Source organism: Siphateles boraxobius, unplaced genomic scaffold, assembly GCF_051911475.1.
Source record: "Siphateles boraxobius isolate OS27281-9 unplaced genomic scaffold, OSU_SipBor_1 16, whole genome shotgun sequence".
Taxonomy (NCBI): domain Eukaryota; kingdom Metazoa; phylum Chordata; class Actinopteri; order Cypriniformes; family Leuciscidae; genus Siphateles; species Siphateles boraxobius.
Genome location: NW_027508766.1, coordinates 21,384,631 through 21,405,729, shown reverse-complemented (window position 1 = coordinate 21,405,729; position 21,099 = coordinate 21,384,631). Strand labels below are relative to the sequence as shown.

Below are 21,099 nucleotides of genomic sequence, written 5' to 3'. Positions count from 1 at the left end.
TTGCAATGTAAATATTCATGACTTTGGCAGGCAATTATTAAAGAATAAAACAGTAAATCAACATGAAAATCACCACAGTGGTAGACAGTGAGATGAAGAACAATAATCTGTTGGAGTTTGCAGAAAACAATTTGATTAATTTTTTTTTTATGAATTTATCAAATATTGCTGTATAGAAATGTAAATGTTCGTGACTTTGGCAGGCAATTATTAAAGAATAAAACAGTAAATCAACATGAAAATCACCACAGTGGTAGACAGTGAGATAAATAACTATAATCTGTTTGAGTTTGCAGAAAACAATTTGATTTCACATTTTTAAGAATTTATAAAATATTACTGTATTGCAATGTAAATGTTCATGACTTGGCAGGCAATTATTAAATGATAAAACAGTATAACAACATGAAAATCCCCACAATGGTAGTCAGTGAGATGTAGAACAAGAATCTGGTGGAGTTTGCAGAAAACAATATGATTTTATTTATTTTTTTAATATATTTTTTAAAGGTCTGCCGAGTGCCGACACCAAGCGCATAAACCTTTCGTCTACCACGCAACCTCGTGTAGATGCGCAATATATTTTTAAGCGTAGATGGCGTGACCGCAGTCATCACTTCTGGACTGATGCATTTTCCAGGGTTATTAGATAGTATTATTGCTCACAGCGTATGGATACGCTGTGTACACAGCTCTAGTAAAATACTTACTAAACACGATGTGTTTTATAATCCAGCTGGTGGGCGTTGGCATGTTTGAATGGCTTGCCTTAGATCATTTGTGTTTGAATACCGCGCACTCTCCGCGGGCGTGGCACATTAACGCGTAATCAGGTATAATGAGCTGGAAAGAAAAAGATTGACATCTCTCTCTTTTCATACAGATTACATAAACTGACAATATTTGTTTTTTATATAAATTAATTCATTTAAAAGAAGAGAGTTCAAGCTTCATTATGGAAAAACACTCGTGCCTGTATGACAAGTATTCGCGGAATTACAGTTAATTTTCGGATGCGTTTCAGAATGGACTTAACTGACAGAGAGAAGGCAGAACGCGCATCATGTTTGTTTTTGTTTATTTGGCGAAAAGCACAACACTTTGTTTTTATTGTGAGTATCCACAAAAAAAATAGACACTTATCAGGATCTAATGATGTACAACACTTAATATGTAAGATCAAAATCAACAGAGTATTTTGAGTTTCTTTTGCACTGATAAGAAAAAAATCGAGACTATCGCGCCGACCTCAGACGGTTAAACGTCGAAGGTAAGATTTTCTTCAACATTATTGCTCAGAGATTGTCAACCTACCTATTAAAGAATGGCTTCATTGACACTTCAGTTCAAAAAGCGGGCATTCCAGGGTTCTCAGGATGCTTAGAACACATCGATGTTATCTGGCAACGAATTTAATCAGCTAAAAAGGAGAGGAAGGAAATCCATGTGACATTCCTGGATTTGGCTAATGCATATGGTTCAGTGCCACATAAGCTTCTTTGGGCAGCATTTGATTTTTTCAGGGTACTGATGTCGATAACAAATTTAGTGAAAGCCTATTTTGGAGATTTGCAATTTAGTTTCTCAACTCCAGAATTCAGCACTACATGGCAATGCTTAGAGGTTGGAATAATGGCAGGATGCACAATTTCTCCACTGGCTTTTACCATGGCAATGGAAATAATCATTAGGGCATCAAAATGGGTAGTAGGAGGAGAGCGCTTGGCTCCTGGGATGCAACTACCACCAATTAGAGCATACATGGATGACATGACAACCATGACTACAACAGTAGCCTGCACTAATCGGTTATTGGGTAAGTTAACCGATAACATTGAATGGGCACGAATGCAATTTAAGCCCTCTAAATCAAGGAGCATCTCGATAATTAAAGGCAAGGTGGTAGATAAAACATTCTTCATTAATGGTGAGGCAATACCAACAGTTTCTGAGAAGCCAGTGAAGAGTCTTGGGAGATGGTGCAATGGGGATCTAAAGGACACAGTTCGAATGGGAGAAGTTAGACGACAAGCAGTGGAAGGGTTGAAGAGCATAAACAGCTGCGCTCTACCAGGGAAACTAAAACTCTGGTGCTTTCAGGTTGGTCTACTGCCAAGGTTACTGTGGCCACTGACCTTCTACGAGGTTTCTTTGACAACAGTGGATAAGTTGGAAGCGTTAATAATTTCATATATCAGGAAATGGTTGGGAGTTCCACGCTGCCTCAGCAGAGTGGGACTTTGTAGTAAAGGAATATTGCAGCTGCCAGTCTCTGCTTTAACCGAGGAGTTTAAGTGTGCCAAGGTTAGACTGGAAATGACCTTAGTCACGCGACAAATGAGTAATGGAGGCAGCACCTGTGTTAAAAACTGGTAGAAAGTGGTCAGCAAAGAAATCTGTGGAAGAGGCAAAGGCTGCCCTTCAAATTGGTGATATCGTGGGGCAGGTACAGCATGGAAGAGGGGGTTTTGGGCTCAGTTTAGCTCCTCCTAAATGGCACAAGGCAGCCCCAGCTCAAAGGAGGAAGCTTGTAGTCAACGAGGTGCGAAAGCAGGAGGAGAGGATGAGGGTGTATAAAGGCAATTTCCCAGGCCAAGCAGGGAGAGTGGATGAGATGGGAGAGTGTGGAACAACGCAAGATGGGCTGGCATGACCTTTGGTCAATGGAAGAGAGTAGGATCAGTATCCTTATCTGGTCAACATATGATGTTCTCCCATCACCACAGAACCTAAATCTCTGGGTAGGAGAGGATCCCTCTTGTCCTTTGTGTTCATCACCTGCCACATTAAGGCACATTTTGACAGGATGTAAGGTGGCTCTTAGCCAAGGTCGGTTTACTTGGCGCCATGACGAAGTACTCCGATGTTTGGCTTTAGCATTGGAAGACAAGCGTAACATGACCAATAAGTTGCCACCTGTTTTAGCAAAACATTACACACAGAAGACAATATTCCTCCGCCCAGGCGAGCAACCACCAAGAAAAGGTGTTAAAACCAATTCTCAATCAGGACAATTGGAAGCTGCTAGGGACTGGAAAATGCTGGCTGATCTTGATCAACGGCTTATTTTTCCACCTGAGATTGCCACCACTAACTTCCGACCAGATATTGTTTTGTGGTCTGGATCAGCACGCATTGTTCAACTGATAGAGTTAACAGTGCCATGGGAGGATGCTGTAGATGAGGCATATTAGAGGAAGAAACTGCAGTATGCTTAGCTGGCAACTGAAGCAGAACAGCGAGGATGGAGAGTCCGGGTTTATCCAGTGGAAGTGGGTTGTCGAGGATTTGCGGCACACTCCACACCCCAGTTCCTCAGAGACGTCTGATTCAGTGGCCAAGAGTTGCGTCGCACAGTAAAGAACTTATCTGAATCAGCAGAGAGGAGCAGCAACTGGCTGTGGTTGAGACGGAAAGAGTCTGGCTGGCTGGCTGTGTACAGGCCGCCATGCTACTGTTTCGAAAATTCTTGAAAATTTGAAGAGTCTGTTGGTTTATTTGTATAGTTTGCATAGTAATTGCAGTTATTACGTTCCTGTGTATTTTGCGTAAATGAGGATTGGTGTTTGGACAGATATTGTGTTTTGCGGTAGTATGCCATACAGAACCGTTGCCACTGACCGATTTAACGTCCGCAGTGGGGCTCGACAGCCTTAGTCAAACGGGTTGGCGCGTATGGTCAGGTTGTGGAGAGGTTGTGAGAGATTGTGGTTAGGTCACATGTGAACTACGAGGAAGGAGCAACCTCAGCAGCAGGAGGGATGTAAAGGTCAGTAAGCTGGGCTGAGTTGAGTGGGGGACTGAGAGGGGTGACTCTGGGACACCAGAGTCACTGTCGAGACCTCTTGAGGTGTCGTGGGCCAGTCGACGAAACACTGAGGACGGAAGGTGCCCGCTTGAAGACCCTAGAGATGTCCCCTACTCAGCTCAATCCAGACGGTTTTCATGAGGGGACTGCACTGTGGTTGCAGCCGTTGTGTGTGCAAATACACTGCAGCTATTAACACCAGACAGAAGGAGATTCACATCACCATTTGGAAAGAAGCGTAAATGGATGGAGAAGCATAGGTTACTGTAAAGCTACGTCTTAGTTGGTGCTTATCTTGGCGAAAGCCGAGTACAAATCAGTATGAAGTTTTAACATCTATTCTCGTGTAATGGAAATCATGTCAATACTGTAAACATTAAGGGCAGTAAGAGGTTTTTTCTTTCCGTTTCTTTTTTCAAGCGCAAAGAAATGGCTAGAATTGTTTTCACATTCTTCTACCCACTTGGCTCTAGATCTTATTAAGGCCTCATTGGCTAATTCTAAATAAAGTTTATTAATTTGCAAATTGATACTATTCAGCTCCAGTTTTCTTCTTCTTCTGAGATGTTCCTTTTCAATAATAACTAATTTAACTGACTCTAACTGATGTCTACTGGCTTTCAATGCTTTACTTCTTGTAATAGCAATTAGTCTAATCTTGTATTTGAAATGTTCACATTTTTCTTTGTAACAATTGTGTACATCGGTAGGCATAAATAATTATTTTGCAAGATTAACAATACTTTCATTGGATTTCCTACATTAGGCCTATTATTAAATTTCCAGTAGCCTCGCAATTTAGAATTAGGCTGCAGAACGCAAAGCTTTAAGAAATTGCTGATGCTTATGGTCTGATAGGGAGCAAAGGCATTAGAAATATCTTTAACAGTTATTACGCAACGAAGCGTTTGCTGAAATCACGTGACTACATGCACGCTCCGAGTCTGAACCATTGAATCGAAACAAAAGATTCGTTCAGATTTCAAAGCTTTGTGTGTGTGTGTGTGTGTGTGTGTGTGTGTGTGTGTGTGTGTGTGTGTGTCAAATGCTTGTCAAATGAGCGCAAACTGAACGGCCCCTCCTCCGATGAGGGCTGCCAGTACTAGATAGTGAGGCCAGTTTCCGCTTTCACTATCTCTGAATTATAACAACAAGGTGATTCAGGCGTCTTTCTAGCTTTGGTAAGTAGCTGAAGTATTTCTCTTAACTTTGCTGAAGGTTGTCCCTGCTTACACACAACCCGTCAATTGTTTTTCAGCCACAAAAAATGTTCGAACGGTGTTTTGAGACAAGAGAAAGTAAGGAAGCTGGGCATTTGAACACACTATAGTGTTAAAAACACGTACAATTTTGATTAAGTTGCAATTTCCGCGTTCACACACCTTCAAATTTATCAGAACAGAAAAACTCACTGTTTAAAGATTTCACTCGCAAAAAAGTTACGAACCATAGAACTAGCACAAACAACTAGCAGTTAGTTTGGGGTAATCAGTCTTACTTTTCTGTATCAAATTAGACCAATCTACGTTTTTATTAATTAAAAAAGTTATGTGCAGTCTTAAAGAAAAAAATTGATGACTAACTTTTAACACTAATCTTAGCAGTTTATGAAACCGGCCCCAGCTGGTTCTGTTGCATTCTTCTTTCGTTTGTTTGTTTGTTTGTAGTTTACTTAACTAGCTATGTTAATATTTCTTCAATATTTGGCCTTTGTTTTAGTACAGTCCTGAAGACCTTATTGGATTATTTTGACTGGTGATGGTTTCTGTTTGTTAGACCAATTGTAAAACATATTATTTGCATAATTTTAAAATATATATCAGAGGCACATCACTGTTATACTCTGTTTTTACACTTTGTGCATGAGTTTGTTCAAGTGCTTTATTTTGTTTTACAAACAGCGTGTTTTCTAACAGGCGCTGGCAGTGCTGTAAGCATTTTATATGTTCCTGGGATACGGGTGTGTACTCAGCCTGTGGATTCTTTCAGAGGTCAAGTGGAGATTATTTTTAGATGTGCTGACATGACATAGTACCATGGAGTAGCATATATGCTATGATTACTATCCGAGAAATTACTACCACTAATTCTTAATTACTTTGATAATGGTGGTGAATCTGTAATGAGCAAGTCCGCATGAAATCAAAATTGACCCTATTTAGTTAGCACACATTACTATTCTTGTGAAAACCCTCTATAATGCCAGTAAATCACTCGAATACGACTGACGAGTGAGTACTGTGGGTACTAAATTGAGCTCTGTCATGTTTTGCACTTGAAAAGAATATTTCACGCAAAAGTGTGACAGAATGCCCGTCTTGGTGAGTATCCTAGTAAACATAGTCGGTTTTGTCTTAAAGGGATAGTTAACCCAAAAATTCTGTCAGTATTTACTCGCCCTCATGTTGTTCCAACCCCGTAAGACCTTCGTTCATCTTCGGAACACGAATTAAGATATTTTTGATGAAATCTGAGAGCTGGATCACTCCTCCATAGGCTTCAAAAGGATTGAAACTTGCCGGCCTCGAAAAGTTATTAAAGACATCGTTAAAATAGTCCAAGTGACTACAGTGGCTCAATCTTAAGTTTATCAAGCGACGAGAATACTTTTTGTGCGCAAAAACAAACAAAAATAATGACTTTATTTCAACTATTCATTTCCTTCTCTGTTGGCCTCTAGTCAGTTAACTTAGTGTAATAGCGTAGAGCTACGTCACACGTAGGCTCACTATTGGCCGACGCTGGTCATGTGGGTGATGCATATCCATGTCTCGGATTTCCGCGGACGCAATCTCTGGTTTCATTCAAATGTGTAGGCTATGTCTTGCGTCTCAGTTTTGATTGTATTGAAAATTAAATCAGAGTAATTTAGTACTAATATAATATTGTTGTAGTGATCACATTTTCTTGACGATTGTTTTGGACAATGTAACTTGTATAATGGATTTATAAACCGGTCAGATTTAAAAACATTAGGTTAATCACAATTCAATATTTCATGTCACTGAAATTATTTCTGTGGTAAAAAATAAAACTGTGTAATAAGTTTACTAAGAATGAATACAATACATTATCCGTTAAATGCCACCCTCAATAGTTTGAATATGTTCGTTCGTCTTGGCTCAAATCCACTTGCTGTAAAACTTTTCTCTTCGCGGAAGCTTTGCAATAATTACAAGTGAGTGTGAGATAATGAAATTCATCTCCAATCAATATTTTTTGTCTAATTATTTGCCCAAGTTAGTTGTGGTATTAAGGTAAAAGTTAACTTACCTTGCATTCTCTATAAAACAGTTGGTTGTTGTCACGTAGATGACTTAGCAGATTTGATGTGTTTCCCCCTTTTGCAGCGACTTTCCTCTTGCAAGATTTGCAGACAGGGTGCCCATCCTCGATTAAATTGCCCTCGGGACTCTTGTAATAGCCAAAATACGACCACACCTCTGATTTTGTCCTCTTGGATGGCTGAAAAATCTCCCAAGCGCTGTCACTGCCTTCCGCCATGTCTTCTCGTGCAAAAAACTACCTTGCATGCGCGCGCCTGTGTCAGACTTATTCTGTCTGGACAGAATTTACCACGAGTTTTCAAAATCACGATAATCAAACACGGTTTTTATGATAATTAAATTTTAAACGATAATACTAACCGCCAGGACATTTTATCGTGGTTTATCGTGAAACCGGTAATCGTCCCATCCCTACAATATATTCACAGATTCGACCTTCCCGGATCAATAACTCGTAAGCTAAACATTGTTAAAACACAATGACACCTATTTCCAATCATAGTAACGTATACAACAAGCTACAACCAAATTTTTCTTAAAACAAGCTTTATAATATAAATTGATCTCTATGAGCAAGCGGATGAGAGACAAGTTCGAAGGGACCATCTGCAAAGTGTCACTTCAATTTTACACACTGTAGTGTCACCAAATTTAGTTTACATTTCTCCTACTGGTCATACTACAACACTTAGTTTGATAAAATATCCTTTTACACATATTATGAAAAATATTCTATAATATTCTATAACTTAACTATAACACCAAAGTCAGTTTACACATCACTGCTCTCCTACTGGTTATACAACACTTAATTTGGCAAGTAATAAAAATTAGTAGGCCTATTCTTTCCACAAATGATGTTGGTGGGCAACTAACATGCTAGTTACAACCATAGCTTTTGCGTAATAATTGCTTACTGAATTTGATAGCATTACACTGTATAACATTGTAAAGTTATTGAATAAATTATTTTTTTCATAATAAATAATCTTAAAAATTATGCATTTTTATCAAACTAAGTGTTGTAGTATAGCCAGCAGGAGAGCAGTGATGTGTGAACTGAATTTGGTGACAGTATAGTGTGTCACAGTGAAGTTATTAAATATTTTTCATAATATAAAATGTGCACTTTGCAGACGGTCCCTTATTCTGACTTGTCTCTCAGCCGCCTGCTTAGAGACCAATTTATATTATAAAGCTTGTTTTGAGGAAAATTGGGTTGTAGCTCGTTGTCTACGTTACTTATGATTGAAAATAGGTGTCATTTGTGTTTTAACAACGTTTAGTTCATGAATATATTGATCCGGTAAGTTTGAATATGTTGCCAACTTACTGAACTGCTTGAGTTAAGCACTCACATACATTTCTTTACATTTGAGTCCAAGTTCAAACACTATGAAATGCTCCATTATTAACGTACGGAGCTGTCTGAAACATTAGACATATAGCTGTGGGTAACATTTAAATAAAGTCTCTGCTTGAAGAAACAACTAATACAGCAATCAGCCTAGAAGACGATAGTTAGATGAGATCCGTCAAGTGAGTAGAGGCACAGGCTGAAGGCGCTCGAGGGAGACTTGAGGCAAGCGGCGATCCTCCGGCTCAGATCAAAAAGGCTCTCTATAACAATCAGCTCTCCGACAGGACAGAAGACAAAATGTTAGATGGCACATAGCATACACACAGTAATGCAATACTCAGGCAAAGACAGGAAGGAAGAGAGGGGAGAAATAGAGACGCTAATCAAGAGAAAAGGATTCAGGTGAAAGGAGGCAAGAGCCCCAACTAGTGAACGAGTAACAGTTGATGAGGATAACGAGGGGGTGTGTGAGATAATGAAAAAATAGCGTGAGGTGAGAGAAATGACCAGGATCATGACAATTGCACCCAAAATTCAAAATATGGTGGAAAAAATGCCCTAGTATGAGTTATTTTCATAATTATAACATATGATATTTTAAAAATATTTCCAGAATATTGACGCGATTGCAAATGTGATAATGATTTTATAAAACAGTTCAGTAAACACAGAGTGAATATTGTGATGACATTTAGACATAGCCTAATATTCCAAATATTTTCTGTTTTTGCTCGATTTCTCCAATGACAATAGTTCCAAACAAGCCACAGAAAGAGTTATGCGTATTTGTGATTCAGTGACCTAGTTGCTTAGTTCCAGAACGAATCTGCCGTTTTGAACATAAGTTAAATGAATGCTTCTATGACTCGTACATTAATACGGTAATTTGGCGCCACCTATTGGCGGTTTTAACTTCATAATTAAAAATATATAACTTGTATTAAGGGGATGCCAGTTTGAAGAATGCCTTTGAAGAATGCCTTTTTGGTATCCAATAGTACCAAAAACACAAAACAATTCTGTATTGCAAATGTGCACATGCCAATGTTAGACCAGAATGCGACCTTCCTTAAAATTGGCCCCAAATAGTTAACTACGACTGCTTAATTAAGATCAATTTTATACATATAGGCGAAAACTGTTTTAATAGTTTCTCGTGTATTACACTTACAATTTGCCGGCACATTTGATTTGGCAGAAGTCATATTGATCTCAAAGGAGCTTGAACCAGTTATGATCGGCGAAAACACATGGCCATCATCAGATGCAGAGATTTTGCCTGTTTACATAAAATATCTGTCAGTTCATCTGTCAATTGTTCATTTTTTTTCTTCTTTTATTATTGCTGCCATGAATTGAGTTAATTCGTGCCTTTGATAAAATCTGCAGTAAATAAATAAGGCTGATATGTCTGCAGTAAAATAAATGGCTGATAAAGGCTATAGTAATAGTTACAATTCTCAGTCTGAATAATCCAGGAGCATTACACCACATAAAATAAATTCTACAAAACTCGATCCAATAGTACCAAAAACACAAAACAATTCTGTATTGCAAATTTGTACATGACACTGTTTGACCAGAATGTAACCTTCCTTAAAATTGGTCCCAAATAGTTAACTACGACTGATTAATTAAGAATAATTTTATACATTACAAAGGCGAAAACTGTTTTAATAGTTTCTCGTGTATTACACTTACAATATGCCGGCACATTTGGTTTGGCAGAAGTCATATTGATCTCAAAGGAGCCAAGAGTTAAACCAGTTATGATCGACGAAAACACATGGCCATCATCAGATGCAGAGATTTTGCCTGTTTACATAAAATATCTGTCAGTTCATCTGTCATTATACATGGAGTGCAACAGTGCCCCCCCCCCTTTTTCATTCTTATTTCCCATAGTGATTTTAAAAAATATATATTTATATATAAATATGCAAAATATGCATATATAGCTTATACAAACATTTCAGTATTTTGAGAGGGTAGGGAGATTATGTCATTCATGGGAGTGGGCAGAGCTATTTTGGAGTGTGTTGCTTTTTTTTTTTAAACTATGTTTGACATAATTTTCACTACAGCATCATGGCTCATGGGTAATGTAGTTTTCACCAGGAGTTCAACTGTGAAACACGATTATTTACAAAAAAATAAGCTGAAGGCTTTATCAGAAGCAAATACCATGTATTAACAACCTCTTAGCTCACAGTAGGTCTGTCTTTAAAATGAATTTCCGTATGGAGAAAGTAAATGTTTTTACTCCCAGAAACCGCCTTTTGCACTCTATAATGTTTTCTCATTAAAAATAAAATATGAAACATACTAACATTTTACTTGGATGCCTAATTGTCCTTCAGTGTTTGCTGTCTCTAGAGAGATAAGGAAAGACCATGTTATTTTAAATGGCAATGAAATGCGCTAGCCTATATAAATAACTTTGACTTGACTTTTATATGTTTTGCTTATATTGTGACAGTGTCAATCATATAGCTTACATGTTAAACAATTTATCATGCAAATTGCTCAAATTTAAAATCAAAGACAGAGTAAAAGAAGAATTAAAAAGTAACCTAGCAAAATTTAAAAAGTAAGTAACTGAAGAGGAATAAAATAGGCCTATAAGCATGTCTGACTAAAATAATCTCTAAATAAGATTTAAAACGGAATAAATCCAAAACATTTATTTTAAGGTCCTTTATGGAAACCCCGCAGCTTAAATAAACAATGCTGCAGATTTTAGTTACATCAGATAAAAAATACAACATAGCATAATGCAAAATAAACATTGCTGTAAAACAGTCATGTTAAACTGATACTTTTGTGATATGGTTTAAAAAAAAACATAGCATAATGAACATAAACAATGTTGTACATTTTTAAAATCATACTTTATGATAAATTAATATAGTAGATACATGTTAATATCTGTATCACATCAATATCATAATACAATGCTCCATATTTAAAAAAAAATCATATTAAGAGAGAAGACAGAACACGCATCATGTTTTTTTTCTTTATTTTACGAAAAACAACTTTTTGTTTTTATTATTAGTGTACACAAATAAAAGAAGACATTTAACAGTTTTTAATGATGAATAACACTTGCCTGTATGACAAAAATCGACGGAAGTAGTAAATAATCTACACTACCTGTCAAAATTATTGATTGACAGGTGGATGTGGCTTCCCTTTGATCTTCCCCCGCCCCTTACGGTTCCTCCCTTTCCTGTCCCGCCCCTTCCGGTTCCGCCCCTTCCTGTTACCTTTGACCTAGTTCCGCCCCTTCCTGTTACCTTTGACCTAGTTCCGCCCCTTCCGGTTAACTCTTCGGGGTCGCCGATCAGGCCGGCGTGATCAAGTTACATGAAAAGTTTAAGACGTCGAAGCATAAAAACGAAGTCACGTTGAGCGCTGCCGTCCACTTCTGTCGAAAGTGCTGGCTTGAAATTCTATTTCACTTTTTGTTTTGTGTTGATAGACCAAGTAAAAAAACGGAGATATGATCATTTAAACTTTATATAAAAAAATACTGACGCGTTCATAAAAGAACGCCAGATGGGATGCGACAGGCGTTGCATTTATTCTAATAACTTTTTCGGTTTTTGCCATAAAACAAAACAGAGAAAAATATGTGAATCTGCTGACTCTGCTCTTCAGGCTGCACATTTTAGGGAATGGAGGAGGAGCCAACTGAGCAAAGACGCAAAATAGAAAGGCAGAGGATTTACGGAGTTGATAAAGAGAAACATATATACGTTATATATATAGAGAGAGATTATTGCTAGTTTTTGGAAGAGTTTGAGTAGATTTTGAGAGTAGTTTAGGAGTAGTGTAGATAGTTTAGGTAGTTTAGGAGTAGATTTAGATAAACTGTTTTGAGGAGTGGCACAGATAAAAAATAAAAATAAAAAAACACCTGATATTTGTTGTAAATAGTTGTATGTATAATTTGATTTTGTGTTCATTTTACCTTTTGTATGGTATCTTTGCACTATTGAGGTACCCCTCTTACTCAAGGAATGAAATCCCTGTAATGTAGCTATCTGTGTAATTGTACATGAAGTGTTTTGTAGAGTTTCTAAGCAAAAAAGAAAAGAAAAAACGCCTATTGCCACACCTGCTTTTTGCTGCATATAGTTTAATTTTATCTCAATTTTACATTTTTATGTTGTATTTGCACTATTTGCGAACCCTCATACTCTGGGAAAGCAAGGCCTTAAATATGGTTCTCTGAATAATTGTGTGCTCAACATTTTTTAAAAAGTGGCTGAGCTAAAAAGAAAGAAAAAAAGCCAATGGCTACACCCGTTTTTTTTGTAAATCATATTTTTTTGTATATAGCTTGATTATATCTGAATTGTACCTGTATATGTTTACATTTCCAACTTGTGTTTACATTTTAAACCTTTTAAAATGCTTCATTGAGCATGTTTGTGTTTTTGTAGTAGAAAAGCTATAATTTTTCTATTCGGATTTTGTGTTTTTTGTGTGATTTTGGGTCCAGTGTGTTGATACAGTACATCAAAGTGAAAAACTAATTGTCTGATCATATAGGTGATGTTGTGCTGAAAAACATTATACCAAACATTGGTATAGTAAACATTTGTTTATGTTGCAAAATTTAAATAAAATAAAAGTACTCTAAAACGGCCAAAATAGCCCAAGACTCCGAAGGGTTAAACTTTCTGTCAAAATGATGGATGTGTGACAGTTAGTTTGATCGTTTGAAGTTCGTTTGATCAAGAAAAGGGGAGGTATTGGCCTTTGATGTTAACATAAGCTTTGATGTTACAGTTACAAAGTGATGTGACAGTTAGTTTGAGATGTATTGGCTTTGATGGTGACAGTTAGTTTGAGATGTATTGGCTTTGATGGTGACAGTTAGTTTGAGATGTATTGGCTTTGATGGTGACAGTTAGTTTGATTGTTTGAAGTTGGTGTTTTGTTACCGTCCCCTGCATTCCTGAGCAGCAGCATGTATAAATGGGTTAGCCGTGAAAGTGATAAGAAAAAATCGTGGAAGTTTATCTGTTCTGTAAAAGAATATAAAATAAAACCTCACACAAAAAGTTTAAAATAAATGTAGAACTATTCACTGAACCAAGCATTTCAGTTTAAATAAAATGGTGAAAGTTTATCTGTTCTTTAAAAGAATATAAAATAAAATCTCACACAAAAAGTTTGAATAAAATGTAGAACTATTCACTGAACCAAGCATTTCAGTTTAAATAAAATGGTGAAAGTTTATCTATTCTTTAAAAGAATATAAAATAAAATCTCACACAAAAAGTTTAAATAAAATGGAGCCACAAAAATATTGCAAACAATCCAATGTATGAATGATCTCACACTGTCTCAAAAACAAAGCAGTGTGTGGGTCAAAGCAGGAATTTCCCTCCCTCCGCATTGCTGAGGACGTTGGAAGTTTATCTCACACAGAAGTTGAAAAATCATTATGTTCATTTAAATGAAATGATTATAAAATTTACATTTAGTCATTCACAAATATTTGACACTGACTCAAGTTGAAAAACCATGCATAAATTAAACAAAAATAAAACCATCTTACTGTTTCACCATGGCTGAAAAAAAAACCCACAAGTGTTTCCCCTGAAGTCTTTTCTCTCTGTCACACCAGCGTGTGGCTGGCTTGGTATCTGTTTTTGTGACGCATTCCCGAGCCCATTGAAAAGCATTGTGTTCCTTTAAAAGTGTATAAATTAAAATATATCATATATAAAATATATAGTTTACTAATTGTTGTTCATTTAAAATCTTACTAAATTACTGAAGTTGAAAAGCATTGCACATACACAGTTTGTTTCCACATCAGTATAACGGACTCACGTCTGACTCACGCATGCTTACTGTATCCAGCCGGGAAGATAGTTTATGTATCATTCAGCCATACAGTCATGGGATGTTTTGGGGTTCCGTTCAGTCTGTATTTCACACCGCTTGATGTGTGAGGGCTCGCGCTCTTCAGAAACAATCCCAGAATATGACAGAGCTCATGTTTTAAAGCGAAACACACACTTGAATAAATAATTCACTGAAAACCCAACACAAGTCTCTATTCTCTCTGTCACCTCTAAAGTAATCAGCTTGGTTTTCTTTACATTATGGTCATTCCATGTCAGTTGTACAGAGCCCCTAAAGGGTCGTGGTGGAGGAAAAAATTTGGGGTGGGAGAAAAATTTTTTTTTCTAATCTTTTGCATTCCCCCGAGAAACTTTGCGTTCCCTCACGAAAATATTTGCGTTCCCTCACAAAGATATTTGCTTGTCCCTCACAAAAACTGTTGTGAGCTCGGACAGACACCTCCTGTTTAAAGTTTAGCCTAACCGAACGTCCAGTTTTACTGCCACAAGTTGATCATCTTGTAATAAAGATCTAATCGAGGAAAAACACGCTGTATTTTTGTATTTTCATTGCATTTTTAATTTATACAAAGTTAAATAAATAATGAATTTGAATATAAAAATATTAATGATTCATCACTAGTCGATCGTTAATTCTCCCGACAATCGACTAAGAAAATTTAATCGAATGACCATCCATAGCAGGTTTTAATGAACAGTACCTTAAATAAGAACATCAAATCCACACATAAAAACAACACAAGTAAAGCAATGTGCATGTAATAACAATACAACCATATGTAAACAAATCAAATGAACAGCAGTGATTGATTGTATGTCCGTTCTCTTCTTCTAAAGAAAAAAGTGCAGCTGACCTAACATCCTGTATCATATATGCATCTTTGTTCACTTGAGATTGAAATGCAAAAATGTCAGCATGTTTGCTTTGTCTGGTTTAAGTACTGCTCTTTGAGGTGAGACAATATGCCCACTGGCACTGAACACTCTCTCTGATGGCACGCTGGTTGCTGGGATGCACAGAAGCTTCCTGGCAACCCTGGCAAGGTGAGACAGCTCTGATGCATGGCCCTTCCACCACACCAGTGGATCCTCTTCTGCTGGAATTGGGGGCAGAGACAGGTAGACTTTGATTTCTTGTTTCACACTGTCTTCTAGAGTGGTTGGAATCTGACTCTCTTCACCTCTTTGCTGCCTTGTCGCTGAAGAAATCTTTCTTAGCAAACCGGCAAGGCCTTTCCCCTCCGATGCTGCTGGTGGAGTGCTGGTAGAGATGCTGCTGCTGGTGGAGGTGCTTTTTGGTTCTTCCCTGACTTGTTGCAGCCAGCTTCACAGCTTCCTGGACACAGTCAGTTTCAATTTTTGAAGCCTCAGGCTCATCTAAAGAACTCTGTTTGAAGCGGGGGTCAATGAAACAAGTCATGTTCATTACTCTTTTTGCCTTCTCTGGGTATCTATTTTTTAGGTCTTCTCTCATTAACTTTTTCATCTCCTTGTTCAGGGATGTATCTGTGTCCTTTTCCCCCAGAACATCAGAATTAATGTGGTCCAGGACAGGCTTGATTGCTGACAGTGTTACTCGTGTTTCTGAGGCAATGCATCTGTTAACTTGCTCAGAGGTTCGAGGAGCTGGCACAGTTGCTCCATGACAGTTATGTCGGTATCCTTGGGCATTAGATACCATGTTCCTCTCTCTCCAGCCAGTGTTGCACAGACTGGTTGCTGTTGACTAAGGAACCGCTCAACCATCTTTTGTGTAGGTCCCCATCGAGTCACCACATCATGAATTAGAGCCTTCCGTGGCATGTTGAGGGCAGCTTGTTTTTCCCTCAGCTCTCACCTTCTCTTCCAGCTCCGTGAGAAGCCCTGGACCAGATGACGGCAGGCCTTGACTGCTGTTTCAACTCTCTGTATTTTCAAAGCCTTTGAGATGGCCAGGTTCAAATTATGGCCAAAGCACCCAAGCCACACTTCTGAAAACTCTTCAAAAGCCTTTATCATGTTTGTTGCGTTGTCTGTGGTTATGCAGACCAGGTCTTTTTTGTTGATCCCCCATTCTTCCAGCATGTTATCAAAAAACTTGATGATGTTTTGAGCTGAGTGATCTTCTGGAAGGAACTGAGTTTCGAGGCAGTTTGATTCCAGTTGCCAGTCTGGGGTGAGGTAATGGATAGTGACGCTTCTGTAGGGTTGACCACCACCGCTTTCACTAGTCCAGAGGTCAGTAGTTGCAGCAAACCATGTTCCTTGAGCTATTTTTTTTAAAACAGCAGCTTTGACCTGGTTGTACAGATTTGGTATTTCAGTTTTGGAAAAATATTTTCGTGATGGCACTTTGTAGTGTGGTACAGCAACTTTCATCAGCCTCAGAAAACCAGGCCTCTCCACAATTTGAAATGGCATCATGTCCTTTGCAATAAAATATGAAATAGCTGCAGTGAGGTCTTGTGCATTTTTTTGATGTGGGTGCATAAGCAGTCTGCCTTTTAAATGCTTGTTCAAGTGTCTGTGTCACAGCTGTAGATGAGGAGGGAGTCCAGGGACCAGAAGCATCACTGGGTTTGCCTGATGGACGCCCACTCTGTTAACAAAGGAAAAACAAATGTATTATTATCATTAATAATGAAAATAATATTCAACTTGAGTCATGTCAAATATTTGTGAATGACTAAATGTAAATTTTATAACCATTTCATTTAAATGAACATAATGCTTTTTCTGTGTGAGATAAACTTCCAAGGTCCTCAGCAATGCGGAGGGAGGGAAATTCCTGCTTTGACACACACACACACACACACACACACACACACACACACACACACACACACACACACACACACACACACACACACACATACATAGACGCTCGCTCGCTATGTTTTTTGAGGCAGAGTGAGATCATTCATACATTGGATTGTTTGAAATATTTTTGTGGCTCCATTTTATTCAAACTTTTTGTGTGAGATTTTATTTTATATTCTTTAAAAGAACAGATAAACTTTCACCATTTTATTTAAACTGAAATGCTTGGTTCAGTGAATAGTTCTACATTTATTTTAAACTTTTTGTGTGAGGTTTTATTTTATATTCTTTTACAGAACAGATAAACTTCCACAATTTTTCTTATCCCTTTCACAGCTGACCCATTTATACATGCTGCTGCTCAGGAATGCAGGGGACGCTGACAAAACACCAACTTCAAACGATCAAACTAACTGTCACCATCAAAGCCAATACATCTCAAACTAACTGTCACACTTTTTCTTGATCAAACTAACTGCCACATCACTTTGTAACTGTAACATCAAAGCTTATGTTAACATCAAAGGCCAATACCTCCCTTTTCTTGATCAAATGAACTTCAAACGATCAAACTAACTGTCACCATCCATCATTTTGACAGAAGCTGTAACCGCAAGGGGCAGAACTAGATCAAAGGTCATCATCCATCATTTTGACAGAAGCTGTAACCGGATGGGGCAGAACTAGGTCAAAGGTAACAGGAAGGTGCAGAACTAGGTCAAAGGTAATAGGAAGGGGCGGAACCGGATAGCGCGGGACAAGGGGCGGGAAAGGAAGGGGAGGAGCTGGAAGGGGTGGGGGAAGATCAAAGGATAGCCACGCCCACCTGTCAATCAATCATTTTGACAGGTGGTGTAAGTTATTTACTACTCATGCTGTTCAATTAAAAGTACATAAATTAAACAAAAATAAAATCATCTTACTGTTTCACCATGGCTGAAAAAACCCCCACAAGTGTTTCCCCTGAAGTCTTTTAACTCTGTCACACCAGCGTGTGGCTGGCCTGGTATCTGTTTTTGTGACACTTTCCTGAGCCCATTGAAAAGCATTGTGTTCCTTTAAAAGTGTATAAATTAAAATATATCATATATAAAATAAATAGTTTACTAATTGTTGTTCATTTAAAATCTTACTAAATTACTGAAGTTGAAAATCATGCCGTTCATTAAAAAATCTTACTAAATTACTGCATTCTGTTCATTTAAAATAAATAGTTTACAAATTTACTGTACCAATTATGTTAGATTTAGATAAAATCATCTTACATTTTCACCAGGGTTGAAGAAAAAAAAAATCACACAGGTAGTGCCTGCCAGCATGGACAGTGTGCGTGGCAAATAAGTGATATCATCGCTGTTTTCGTACCACCGGTAATACATTACTTTTAATTCATAAGACTTATTTTCAGGAGTGACAGTGAAAATATGTGAAATATGGCGCTCGTGTAATCAAAAGGTCTGGCTGCCCCCTGGGAATGTGAATTGGCCTTGAACCTAAACAGTTCCATTCATAGAGTACTGAAAGAATATAGTGGACACACAGCTCAGCCGTTTTCCCATAGTTTTCCACAGGCTCTTACTGTAAAAGGCTATAAAATAGCCAAGACACAAGGACGTGTGCCATACCCCATGTCTGGACCAAAAACTTTTGCACCCTCTCTTCTATGACCACCTCATCAAAAATGCAAAACAGTGAGTACTTTCTCTATAATTAATTTATACTACAGTGCTGTTTATCTGTATTAGGCAATGATGTTTAATTTGAAAAATTGTTTATACATAAGGAAAAGACGGTATAATTCATTAGTATTTTAAATAGCCCAGGCTACGTATTTGTTGTATCCACATTATGCTATTAGTATTTTTATCTGCTGTAACTGGTGATACAGATATTAAAATGTATCTACTATAATAATTTATCAAAGTATGGGTTTAAAAATATGGAGCATTGTATTATGATATCGATGTGATACAGATATTAACATGTATCTACTATATTAATTTAACGAAGTATGATTTTTTTTAAATATGGAGAATTGTATTATGATATTGATGTGATACAGATATTAACATGTATCTACTATATTAATTTATCAAACTGGGGACTTAAACTAGTAAAGCAAACACGGGTAACAGGTAACACAGAGGATGGCCTGATGACTGAATAATATCATTAGGATGCCTTGTGATGTATGAAAATGTGCAAAAAGTGGTTTTCAACTAAGACAGTATTCATATCCAAGGCCCCGATGAAGGTATAAATTTAAACATTGGCTTTGATTCAGCATACATTAATAAGTTAATTTAAGTGAAGATGAGCTAACTGATACAAACAAAAACAGCCCTTAAATAACAGAGCAAATAAATAAATCACAGCTTGTTCTTGTGTTATAACTTAAATCTAGACTTTCACACTATATTTCACACACGGGTTGGCCAAAAATAGAACATTAGCTCTATTGAACACACACATCTGCAAAAAACACCCTCAAGTCTTCAGTCCAGAAAATAGCATTCCATGGCGGTGTAATGAGTGGAAATAAGGTGTGGCCCCTTTAAGAGCTGCGCGCGCACCCTCTTCAACTGTCTGCACTCTGCACTCTTAACTTGGTTTGCAGGCTGCTAAGCTAGCTAGTACAGTGTAGTACGACTTTTTCAGTTTTCCTACACATTCAGAGGGAACTACGATATAACTAAACATTAAATTACCATACCTCTCAATCTACAGATTCCAGCGTTTTATCATTGTTGCTGTTGTAACTGTGACCGACCGTCCTCCTGTTTCACGGAGCAGCAGCAGCCAGCGCGCTCATCTCATGGGTCACCTGACCTGCATGGCCAAACGTCCGCTGAGCAGAAATCAGCTCTCACAGCCTCAGTACGACCATTACGGTGTTAGTTAAAAATGTAAAACTGGCCCTAAATCAGTTGATCAGCTGTCATCATTGATTGACAGCATTTCTCTTGTTTCTTGTGTTGACGAACTTGACCAACTACCTATCAGATCTGGGGTGGCCATCAGGGTGGCCAATGAGCTTTCAGGGGTGGCCCTGGCCACCCCAGGCCACCCCCTAGAATCGCCACTGTTTATAGTAGTCCAATAAAATTAATAAATGTATGAGATCAGTGATAGTTTTTTTTAATATACAGTATATATTTCTTCCGTGTTACACAATTTATACCATCTCAACATCAATGTCAAATCAGATTTTTTTCATGAATAATTTGAAATATATTCATGGTTAAACCGAATGACTTTTTTTGGTGACAAATTTTTTCCATCTTGTAAAAAAAATGACAAAAGCAGTGTTAATTGGTTGCAAAAATGTCTCAGGTTACGTATGTAACCCTGGTTCCCTGATAGGGAACGAGACGCTGCGCTTGAGACGCGATGGGAACGCTCTGCGTGATTACGTCGTGAAGCACGTGTAAAATCAGTCCAATGGAAGCCCACTACGACATAGGTGACGTCATAGACCAGGAAACTATATAGCAGCCCTGAAATCAGACCACGACAGCTTCTGAAAACCTGAAGCAAGTCGATCAGGGCATGCAGGAAGTATGGCAGGCAAACGCAGCGTCTCGTTCCCTATCAGGGAACCAGGGTTACATACGTAACCTGAGACGTTCCCTTTCAAGGGAACTCGAGCTGCGTTTGAGACGCGATGAGAACCCCATACCCACTACGCCATAGTGACAAATGCCCATTCTGTGTGAAGTCCTGCGCACACTAAGAAGCAAGCAACCTCGCCCCAGGAGTGGAGAGGTCAAGGTCATAAAACCTGACAAATGTATGCGGAGAGGATCATCCTGCCGCATTACACACGTCAAGAAGGGAAACACCCGAAATTAAGGCCATAGAGGCCGCCATACTCAGAGTAGAATGGGCCCGCACAGCCATAGGTGAAGGCTGTCCCGCCGCTTCATAAGCAAATGAATAGCCTCGACTATCCATTTA

General features: G+C 38.1%; 1 protein-coding gene and 1 long non-coding RNA gene across 2 annotated transcripts in view; one reads left to right on the top strand and one right to left on the bottom strand.

The window, feature by feature from the left end:
- Positions 1 to 14,136, bottom strand: part of LOC143739424 (uncharacterized) — a 35,480-nt gene extending 21,344 nt beyond the window's left edge. Inside the window, exon 1 of the long non-coding RNA XR_013204192.1 lies at positions 14,031 to 14,136. This is a non-coding gene — a long non-coding RNA (uncharacterized LOC143739424). The remainder of the gene's footprint in view (positions 1 to 14,030) is intronic.
- The window catches only part of LOC143739422 (transmembrane protein 272-like), a 122,481-nt gene continuing 106,157 nt past the window's right edge, over positions 4,776 to 21,099 (top strand). The window contains exon 1 of the mRNA XM_077231939.1: positions 4,776 to 4,989. The gene's annotated coding sequence lies outside the window, so the exon portion shown is untranslated. The remainder of the gene's footprint in view (positions 4,990 to 21,099) is intronic.